General features: G+C 40.8%; 1 protein-coding gene across 2 annotated transcripts in view; it reads right to left on the reverse strand.

Moving 5' to 3' along the window:
• The window catches only part of SAMD4A (sterile alpha motif domain containing 4A), a 314,011-nt gene that overhangs the window by 215,761 nt on the left and 90,627 nt on the right, over nucleotides 1-7,623 (reverse strand). The window lies entirely within an intron of this gene.

Consider the following 7,623-nt stretch of genomic DNA (forward strand, 5'->3'; position numbering starts at 1 on the left):
CGCTTGCTGAAGAAGGTCAAGGACTGCAGCCTCCTATATGGACTGAAGCTCAACATCAAGAAAACAAAGATTCTCACCACGGGGCCAATTGGCAGCATCACTATGAATGGTGAAGAGATTGAGATACTTAATGTTTACTTGGCTCCACAATAATTAACACTCTTGGTAACAGCAGCCAGGAAATCAAGAGGCAAATTGCATTGGGAAAGTCAGCTGTGAGGAACCTCTCAAGAGTACTGAAGAGCAATGATGTCAGGCTGGAGACTAAGGTGGCCTGATCCGGGCTATAGTCTTCGCAATTATGTGCTATGTATCAGAGGGTTGGACAGTGAATAGGGATGATAGAAAGAGAACTGATGCCTTTGAGCTGTGGTGCTGGAGAAGAGTATTGAATATACCATGGACTGCTAGGAGAACAAACAGGTTTGTCCTGGAGAGGGTGAAGCCGGAATGCTCCTTGGAGTCAAGGATTCTGAAGCTTCATCTGACATACTTGGGGCATGTTGCAAGGAGGGACTGGTCCTTGGAGAGGGACATCATGTTTGGCAGAGTGGAAGGGCGGTGCAGGAGAGAAAGACTTTTGATGAGATGGATCGATTCTGTGACTGGAGTGGTGGAATAAGTGTTTGGGATGGCTAGGTTGGCACAGGATAGAACAGCATTTAGAGCTCTTGTATGTAGGGTTGCTATGAGTTGCAAGCAACTCGATGGCACATAACAACAAACAACATTGCCCTGCATGGATTAAAGTAACTTCCCAGGGTCAATAAGTACTAAGTGTCAAAATCCACCCTGTCCCCTTTGTCTAGGTTGTCAACCTTATTTGGGTACCAAATGAAATAATCAGAGTCTATGCCCTAAACTTAGATTTTAAAATACAGTAAATTCCGCAAAGCAAAATAAAAATAAATATAGGATCTTCATTTCAACAACAGCATTTAAAATAGAACTGCCACATGTCAACTCTCCTAGAAACACTGGACCCAAATAATAAAACTAGAAATTAATGTTAGAATTCTTCCATAATGGCTAAGGACATCATGCTTGGTAAAGTTGAGACTCAATGGAAAACAAAAACAGAAAGACCCTTAACAATGGGCTCAAATAAAACATGGATTAGATTATGACAATAGCACAGGATCAGTCAATATTTCATTGTGTTGTACACAGGGCTGTTACACACTGGTCCCAATTCAACAGCATCTCAACAACACTAAAAGGATAATCCATCTGGAGTCAACTCAATAACTGGTTGGAGTCATCTTTTACAGAAACCTCACTTGCTACTCAAAGAGAAAGAAATAAAAGTATTTTATTTACAGATATTTCAGTCTTTAAATCAAAGCCATATAGATGAATATGATCTCAAAGAAGGGAAATTAACAAATAGCCTTTTATACTAGAATTTCACTTTCTTTCTCAAGGAGCTTCATTCTGATCAGGGTGGAGAATATCCATAATGCTCAAGTTTAGAGCACCCAGCTCTAAACACTCTCACAATGTTGGTTTTCCAGGATCCTACTGCCTTAGTTCAGGATAAAACATGAACATACACACACGGATTTATGTAGGATTAATAGAGCCAATTCAGCATGACAAGTGGGGGAAATTTCATGCACAAAATTTATGGGAAACATCAGGTTAGTTTTCTCCAAGACCAGCTGCACCATGCAAGCCTCCTGGGACTCCTACGAATCACGTGAGTCACAGTTGCCTAAAGCCTGTGGCCTTCACCAAGTGGCTTGCTTAAGCAAAGACAAGTCTTTTCTTCTACTCTGGAGAATGGAGACTCCATATGTTATACTATAATCTTCTTGTAGCAAAAAATAGCCTTGAAAATTTAAATCATGTCTAGGAAGGATGAACAGGATGGTGACCATTTAGCCAAAGCTAGTATGGCTGTGAGTATGTACAACTGCCCAGTTCTCATGAACGTGCAACATCAGAGCAGAGGGTTGGCACTGTGCACACTGTTGCTGGTATACAAGAAACTCTTAATAAAAAGTGCAGGAATTCAAGCACTCCTGAGTGGCACATGAAGCAAAGGGGAAAGAGATTTCATTTACTGGTGATCCCAAAAGGCCATTTAGAACTGATTTAACATAAGTGGTGTCAAAAAAAGATCAAGCGGTACATCATTGCCTTAAAGCTTAGCCTCAGCTGCTCTCTCTGCCTGGGTGGCGGTTTCCCCCCTTCCCGGCTCCCCCCGCCCTCCAATCTTACATACTACGTCTGTCTCATCAAGGATCCAATCTCATTGTCAACTGCTGCACAGTGGCTCTCCTTGAGCATTCAATCTAAAGTAGGCCCTGCTTCCAACTTTCATATTCACCCTTTCACATAGCAGTTAAGGGTTGTGGATCAGTCTAAGCTCTCTGGATAGCCAACTGACACTATTAATAAAAATCTAAATGGCCTTAATGTGTCTAAATGGCACATACTTACTGCAAGGCTCCACCATGCTTGGGTCTGGGGTGACCCCTGTGCATTCTGACAGGGCTTGCAAGAGCAGTGCTGACACGGTTTGAGGCCTCACTAAGTACCATCCATGGAGCAAAGTTATAGAAATTTCAGACAATTGGGGAAAGGAAAAAAAAATGGTGCATACCTAGACATTTGACCTAGTAACTCTAATTCTAAGAATTTCTTCTAAATACAGTGAAATCTATGAGAATCAAAACTCAATTGGCCTATGTTGTTTTTCCAGGTCTTGCAAATTTTCTATCTTTAATAGGATGCAGCTTACTGTTTTGCTATGACTCTGGTTACTGAGAAATACTTGTATTTTCCTTTCCTTACAGTTTCTACCTTAAATAAGTCCTGGCTTCTTCAGATTTTACCGTATAAACTTATAGATAGATGTGTGATTACATATGTATAGATATATCCAGTATGTATACACATACACCCAATGTTTACATATTATTCATTACTGTGCTATTTCTAGTAGCAAAATACCCCTCAGCAGGGACTCTTTAAATATGTTACAGTATATAGTTAACATCCAAAATGTGTTGTACATTTTCTATGTGTCTAATGACCTTACTGAAATAGCTCTGGTGGTTTAGTGGTAAGGAACTGTGATGTCAATGCAAAGGTACGCAGTTAGAATCCACTAGCAGCTCTAAAAGAAGAAGATGGGTAATCAACTCCCATATGACTAAATGGCTCTTGCTGGAGGGTCAGTTATGGGTCAGTTCCAACTTGACAGTACAAACAACAACAATGACCTTATAAGTTAAGATTGATTAAAAGTACTATGTTAGCTTGATAGCAGCTTTTTAAAGTGCAACTACTGGTCACTCCTTGTCTAGAACAAAGAAGAGGGAAGAAAAGCAAAGCTGTATTATTAAAACAAATGGCACAAAGGACTAAAGAACCACATGAATGTCAACATCCACAACCTTGAGATCAGAAGAACTAGATGGTGCCCAGCTACAATTGCTGACCACTCTGAAAGGGATCTCAATCGAAGATCCTAAATAGAGTAGAGGGAAATGTGGAACTCAAAAACATATCCAAACTTACTGGTCCAATGAGGAATATTCATCAATAACTTATAATCAAAGTGAACCTGAAATCAAAAGATGAATTATATTAGGGAAATCTGCTGTCAGGGACCTTTTCAAAGTGCTAAAGAGCAATAATGTCAGTCTAGAGACTAAGGTGTCTGATCCAAGCAATGGTCTTTGCAATTACCTGCTATATATCAAAGAACTGGATAATGACTAAGGATGACAGAAGAAGAATTGATGTCTTTAATGCACAGTGTGGAGAAGAGTATTAAACATACCATGGACCACCAGGTGAACAAACAGATCTGTCTTAGAGAAGGTGAAACACAGTTTCTCCTTGGAGGCTGGAGTTTTGAAGGCCCATCTCACATACTTTGGACACATGGTCAGGAGGGATCAATCCTTGGAGAAGGACATGCTTGGAAGGGTGGATGGACAGTGCAGAAGAGGAAGACTCCCGACGAGATGGACTGACACAGTAACTGAGGCAATGGGGGTAGGTGTGTCCAAATCAATAAGACTGGCTCCAGACAGGCAGGCTTCAGAGCTGTTGTAAATAGGGTCGCTATGAGTCGCAGGGGACTTAATGGCATATAACAACAACAACAAAGGGTCCAACAGGGACTGGTGGAACTCTCAAGACTATGATCCTTAGTTACCCTTAGAAACTAGAACAAAACTCACCTCTGTGGCTCAACTTTCAGGCACATAATAGACAGCTCTGCAAGATGAGCAATAATGCCAAGGAGGAACCACTCCTTAGAATAACCAGCCATAGAGGGTCGAGAGCAGGATGTGCCCAACGAGAAAGGCCTGAAGGCAAGGGGGGGCATGACAGAAAGGCGTGTGATTATGTTGTGAGTACTGTAACTAATGTTATAAAACAGAATGTTTCTGACTGAATGCAAAAAACAATATACTTTGTAAACTTTCACTAAAATCACAATTAAAAGAAAAGTCCTTATTTTAGGCAAGAAAGCTAAGGTGTAGAAAGTTTCAGTTACTTACTCAAGATATATATAGTTCATAGATTGTAAAGTGAGAATTCAGCTTCAGCTCTTAGGTTCTTGGTCTCTATATTGCCTCCCAATAGGTATTCTAATGCTGGAATCCTATGTTGCCATCAAAAAGGAAGAAGCAGTTATGTATCTGCTTATGGACTGAGAGCTCAGCCAAGCTGCTAAGTGAACAAAGACAGACAACGGTCTAACCTGCAGCCAATCATGAGATGGCAAAAGACCGGACAGCATTTCCATTGTGATGGGGGTCACCATAAAGTGCGGGCTGGTTTGTAAGCTTGTTGGAGGACTTGAAGCAGAGATTTTATAATGGTTAGGACTCTGTAACATTCACTTCAAGCCACAAGGTGATTGTGGACTGTGGAACTTGTCCTGACTGAGTGGTTTTATCCTGCTGCCAACCTGAATAATGGCTTTTTTTACTTCCCTAATAAACACCACAATCATAAAAAAGTAATAAATCAGTAGTAACTAATTATATAAAATACAATGTACAGAAACTGTTGTATAAAACAAAATGAATGTGAATGAATCAATGTACATTAATGATTGAATAAAAGTGAATGAGTATAAAAAAATCTAATTTTTTTTTATGCATCAGAAAGCTGGACAATGACTAGGGATGACAGAAGGAGAATTGATGCCTTTGAGCGGTGGTGCTGGAGAAGAGTATTGAATATGCCATGGACTGCTAGGAGAGCAAGCAGATTCATTCTAGAGAGGGCAAAACCAGGCTGCTCCTTGGAGGCAGGGATTTTGAAGCTCCATCTGACATACTTTGGGCATGCTGCAAGGAGGAACCAGTCTTTGGAGAGAGATCTTATGCTTGGGAGTGTGGAGGGACAGCACAAGAAAGGAAGACCTTGGATGAGATGGATTGACCCAATGACTGGGGTAATAGGGGAAGGTGTGTCAGAGACAATAAGGTTAGCTCAGGATAGAGCAGAGTTCATAGGTGTTGTGCACAGGGTTGCTATGAATCACAGATGACTTGACGGCACATAACAACAACAATAAATTGGGGGCTGACTTGAAGGTAGTTAATGACAAAACAACAATAGTATGTGCTTATCATAGCAGATAGGTAAGTTCTATAGACCCTACTAGAATTTAAGTTCTGTGAGGACAAGGGCTGTGTGTGTGCAGTTCAATGCCACGGCTCCATCATTTAACACACTAAATAATATATAACAACAGTCACTAAATGAACTCAAGAGTCTAGGGCTTAGATATATCTGAGTGTCCAAATAGTAAAAACCTTCTTTACCCCTTAAAAGCACAATTTTAAAAAAATGCTTTAAATCGTTAAGCGAGGTTCTTACCATGAAAAATTAAGATCTTGTTTCTGGATAAGTAATGCTTAGTAGTCCCAGATCCTGTGGGATTTCCTTTGAGCTGATAGTTCAGAATATACTGATAACAGGCAAGAAGTGGAAAGTTGTGAGAGAAAAACAGTTCTTATTTTCTTAAAAAACAAGAGAGAGTTAGAAAAGCTATATAGACATTTACACAGCTTGAGCCATTATTTAAGAAATGTTAGCAAATCTGTATTGTAAAAATTACTGCTGATTCAGTAAAATGAAACCTCCCTCTTCAAGACTGTTCAACAGCAAGAATATTCTCTCCGACAATAGACAGGGTCTGTAAGGCCTCTGGGTGATGGCTGGCCTGGTCAGAACCTTCAAACACAAAAGGTGTGATGGGCTCAGTATCAGACTCAAAGTGCAAAACTGACAGGAAAATGATGGCCCTAAGAATGTTCTTCTTTTTCAAACTAATCAGCAGATGCAGAAGGGCAGAGCATCATCTATCATTGCTGTCTCCTGTTGTGATTGTTGTTATATGCTGTCGTGTTGGAACCCACTCACAGCTGACCCTCCAGTAACTTTTCAGAGACTGTAAATTACATGTTGTTGTTATGTGCCATCGAGTCATCTGCGACTCACAGTGACCCTATGTATAACATCCCTAAAGCCTACTCTATCTTATGCCAATCTTATTGTCTCTGATACACCTACACCCATTACCCCAGTCACTGAATCAATCCATCTCATTGAGGTTCTTTGTCTCCTGTGCTGTTCCTCTACCCTCCCAAGCATGACGTCCCTCTCCAAGGACAAGTCCAAGGACTAGTCCCTCCTTGCAACATGTCCAAACTATGTCAGACGAAGCTTCAGAATCTGTGCCTCAAATGAGCATCCGGGTTTAACCCTCTCCAGGATGAACTTGTTCATTCTCTTATCTCCATACCTTTTCAATCTATTTGCAGAACAGATTATCCAAGATGCTGGGCTCTATGAGGAGAAATGTGGCATCAGGACTGTAGGAAGACTCATCAACAATTTGTGTTATGCAGATGATAGAAGCCTACTTGCTGAAACTGAAGAGGATCTGAAGTACTTGCTGCAAAAGGTCAAGGACTGCAGCCTTCAATATGGTTTGATGCTCAATATCAAGAAAACAAAGATTCCCACCACTGGGCCAACTGGTAGCACTATTATGGATGGTAAAGAGATTGAGACTGTAAAGAGATTTAGTTTGCTTGGCTCTACAATCAACACTCCTGGCACCAGCAGCCAGGAAATTAAAAGATGTACTGCACTGAGCAAGTCTGTTGTCAGAGACCTCTCCAAAGTAATGAAGAGCAATGATGTCAGTCTGGAGACAAAGGTGCATGATCTTTGAAATCACTTTGCTATGTGTCAGAGAGCTAGACAATGACTAGGGATGATAGGAGAATTGATGCCTTTGAGCTGTGGTGCTGGAGAAGAGTAAACTGCATAGGAGGGGATTTTTCTATGGCAAAAAATAAGGCTCCAGGAATAGATGGTATACCAATTGACATATTTCAGCTAACAGATGCTGCCCTGGACGTGCTCAGCAAGTTGTGCCAAGAAATTTGAACAACCACTTGGCCAACTGACTAGAAGAGATCTATATTTGTTCCTATCCCAAAGAAAGGTGACCCAACAGAGTGTGAAAACTATAGAACAATCTCACTGATTGCACATGCAAGCAAGATTTTACTGAAGATCATCCAAAAACGACTGGAACAGCACATCAGAGAACTACCAGAAGTCCAGGCTGGG

Source organism: Elephantulus edwardii, unplaced genomic scaffold, assembly GCF_000299155.1.
Source record: "Elephantulus edwardii isolate Elephantulus edwardi_28Jun2011 unplaced genomic scaffold, EleEdw1.0 scaffold00140, whole genome shotgun sequence".
NCBI lineage: Eukaryota > Metazoa > Chordata > Mammalia > Macroscelidea > Macroscelididae > Elephantulus > Elephantulus edwardii.